We start from the raw sequence: 3,919 nt of genomic DNA, 5'->3' as shown, positions 1-3,919 counted from the left end.
TCAGTGTCATTGTCTGTAAAACAGAAATATTAATAATAGCATCTACATTATGGGATCATTGTAAGGATTAAATGAGATAATACATGCAAAGGGACTGGTAGAATACCAAGCTGCAAAATAATCCACGAAAGTCTTACAGAGAAAGCCCTAAATTTCATCTTCCAAAGCTGTGTTTTAGTGGCCTCACCCTTGGTTTGGTGAGAAACTGTTTTGTTTTCCCGCCCTGCAATTTCCGGGATCTCTGTAGTTCCTTGAAATTCCTTATGCAAACTGGCCAATTCCTTCTTGAGCTTAATGCCATTAGCAGTAGCCAGCACATACTTTCAACATCAAGCTTCAAAATCCCTTCATCAAACTTGACAAATGCTTCAGGTACATTTGCTATCTTCCAGGTCATTGCAAGTGGCAGTTTTACCAAATGCTTCACCATTCCATAACATGAGTGCCATTTTACCAGCCTCCCGTAACACTTCCTTCACCAGTTGCCACCCAGTCTCAAAGCCAATGCCACACATTTCAGGTTTCTGTTAGGAAAGTATCCCACTTCAGATACCAACTGCTGTATCAGTCAGCTATTGCTGCGTAACCACCACGACATCTCAGCGTCATACAAAAATGAACATTTCTCACTCACTTGCCTGTGTATTGGAGATAGAGGGGGAATGAATGAGTGGGGAATAATTTAATCTACCACACAGAGCGAGGATATAATGAGATTTCAGTAGATGTCAGCCACTGCTGGCCATGATACCAGCCCCTCACACAGTGACGTTCGATGGCAGATAGGCAGAACTGGCTTCTGATCCCGGCTCCACCATTACCTCCCTGTGAGGCCTTATAGAAACCACTTGACCTCTCTAGGCCTTGGTCTCCTCATCTAAAAAGTGAGATTAGTGGGACTAGAATGTCAAACACCTGATATCACTGTCACCATTTCCCTTCCAGGGCCTGTGGCAGACTCACAAAGAGATCGAGGCACCCCTTTCCTCTGAGCCTGAATTTGAACTCAGAATTACTCTCCGGAAGCTGCTCCACGTGGCCACCAACAAAATGACTTGAAGTTGGTTCTCCGATGGGTGACTTTTGCCTCCTCCAGCACAATCGCCCGGGAGAGCTAGATACGGCATTGGCCGTCAGCCAGCTCAGCTCCCTCGTTCTGCGGATACAGGAATTAAAGCCCAGAGAGGGAAAGCAGAATGACCGAGTGTGCACAGCTGGTTAGTGGAGGGCCGTTCCTTTCATACCACACAGCCAGGCAGGGATGGCACCACGCCCCACACGCAGGTCTTCCAGTTCCAAGAACATCCCCTGCCACAGCTGTCTCACAGACACGGAGCTGAGAGAAGTGACTCCACCGGGTGTGGGCAGGGGGCATGTACCATTGCTGGGTAGGGTAGAAAGTCCTGAGAAAGGTCGACCTTTTGGCTGCCCTTTCTTCAAAATCCACCGTCTTCATTCACATGGCTTCACTCAACGTCTCTCCCTCGTAGTCTTCAGAGCCCTCCCATCGACACAGGGAAGTAAACCTACAGAAAGGCTGGAGAGCAGAGTGGACAAGAGCTCAGCCCGCAGCAGGATCACCGGGATTTGAATCTTGACTCCGACACTTACCAGCTCTAGGATGGTGGGCAAGTCACAAGTCACTTAGCTCTCTGTGCCTCGGTTTCCTCATCTGTAAAGTGGGAATACTAATAGTAATTACCTCGGAATGGCTTTTAAAATGCTATGCAATGTATGTGTTAAATATATAAAAATACACACATAGGACTTAGAACAGCGTCTGGCACTTAGTAGAATTACATAAACATTAGCTGTTAGCTATTATCATTTTATCACCTTTAAGTTGTGGAAAATGCACCCATTTGGAAAGCCACGCTCAGCACAGCCCTGCTCCCACCTAGCGGTATTCTGTCACTGACTAAATGAGTCTTAAGATCCCTCGGTCACTTCCAAGACACCACAACTTCTTGTTCATCGTACGGACATAGGTGGTGAGTGACACCTCTGAAGAAAAGTTCTTTGTCCGTTCGATGAGAAACTAAGGTCTCAATTTTTGAGAACCATCCACATAATTTTAGAAGCTGCTTTTAGCAGGAAGGAGCCACTGAGTCCAAAGTTTCAGAGGCCCTTTCTATTGGTTCGAGTGACTCATTCAGAGCAATGGTGATAAATGAGGGAAGGTTGTGGAAGCTGGGGAGAGGCAGCCAGTCTGGGTGGGAGGAAGAACAAAGCCCCATTGTTCACAATGGATTGCTGGAGGAAATGCTTCTTGCTTGTGAGTCATTTGTAATTAACTCAGCCTAGGATGAAAAATGGTGTGGATATGAAAACGTTATACTACCCGTGTAATAATAAATCATTAGCAGATGCTGTGGGGGATGAACATTGTTATTAATGACATTGGGGAGAAAAAGGTTTGTGGGAAATGTTTGATTCGGAGGGGGGACATGGTTCTTGCTCAGCTCCTGCTTGGCTGGCTGGCACACACTGGAGGTTTACGGTACAGAGCGGAAGCAGCAAAGCACAGTGTGCACGGGGACCCGATCTGTCCGAGCTGATAGGAACTCTCCTCCCAGCATGGGGAGGGCTGGAGCCCAGCCGTGCCTCTCCCACAGCGAGACTGCGTCTGGGCGTCTCCCGCTGGATTAGGTCCTGAGTCCTGGGAGGTCTGGGGCCTCGTTCCTCCTGTGCACACCGAAGGGCATCTGGGTGTAACTGCCGGACTCGGCCAGGAGGAGCCACAATTCGGTTCAGTGCAGCAATCATTTTCGGGGTGCTCACTCTGGTGCTCAGCTCTCACCAGAGTGTTCCAAAATTCAACCCTGAGAAGCCTGACCCCTCTTCTCCCAGCAGTCTTTCAGGTAATTAAGTCTTGCAGTACATCCCACAAACATCCACTTTTGCACAAACATCTGCTTTTGCACAAACATCGGCGTTTGCACACTTGTCCTGCTCCCTGCACAGGGCTGGATAGCTCAGTGCCAGCACAGTGCACCGGACAGCGTGATGCGGGGTAGCGAGGTAACTACACACGGGCTCTAAGGTCAGCCCTGACCGGGTCTGCCTGCAGCTTTGCTGATTATTAGCAAATGAGCTCACCTTGCTGATCCTCAGTCTCTTCATCCCTAAAATAGGCACATTAATAGTATCTATCCCCAAGCACTTTTGAGGATTAAGTAAAATATAGAAAATAGTCCAATCTTGGGGAGTAGCAATAAGCCCTCAGGTGATTACGGTGGTGACATGTCAAACTCCTCCCCAGGAGGGTCCCCACATCCAGGCTGTCCGCCCCCCGCCACCTTTCCCGGGGCTCTGCTCCCTCTGTGAGGCGGTATAGCCGAGCACTCCAGAGCCTGAACTTTGGGCCCCATGGCCCCTCCTTCGAGCCCTGGCTCCTCCACTCCCCAACTCTGTGAACACAGATAGTGACTTAATTCTCCCCCAGGCACAGCTGTCTCTCCGGCAGGCCGGGATAATAGCACCACTCACCACTTCAGCGCTGTCGTGAGGACCAAGTGAGATGATGGTGGTAAGGCCTCTAGCACAGTGCCTGGCACACAGGATGCGACCCTTCAGTGCTAGGTATCGGTGCTCTGACAGATGCCACGGGGCTGCAGCAGAAATGTGCTCAGTGCACCCAGGAACTCACAGTCCAGGACTTCACGCTGGCAAGAGGCATGTTCATCCAGGCTCCCTCTGCCCAACACTGAGGAGAGTCGGGGCTACAGAACCCTGCCCCTTAGCAGTCCTTTACTCTGTTCCCCTCCTCTTCTGTCACTGCCATCTTGCCTCAGCCAAATCCTGGGTCCTTCAGACCTAAAATCCAGAGATAATTGGGCTTAAATCTACACTTGCTGTGTGAGTTTGGGCAAGTTGCTTAACCTCTCTGAGCCTATTTCTTTACCTGCAACTGTAGGGA

The 3,919-nt window shown here is 49.6% G+C and overlaps 1 long non-coding RNA gene across 1 annotated transcript; it reads right to left on the bottom strand.

The window, feature by feature from the left end:
- Nucleotides 1-905: 905 nt before the first annotated feature.
- On the bottom strand, nt 906-3,637 carry LOC123620607. Its single transcript, XR_006728920.1, has 3 exons — nt 3,490-3,637; nt 1,612-1,672; nt 906-1,537 (listed from the first exon to the last, which is right to left on the bottom strand). It is a non-coding gene; the product is annotated as an uncharacterized LOC123620607 (long non-coding RNA).
- Nucleotides 3,638-3,919: the final 282 nt, after the last annotated feature.

This window comes from Lemur catta, chromosome 15, assembly GCF_020740605.2.
Source record: "Lemur catta isolate mLemCat1 chromosome 15, mLemCat1.pri, whole genome shotgun sequence".
NCBI lineage: Eukaryota > Metazoa > Chordata > Mammalia > Primates > Lemuridae > Lemur > Lemur catta.
The sequence above is the reverse complement of the archived record's forward strand: the minus strand, read 5'-3'. Positions and strand labels throughout refer to the sequence as shown.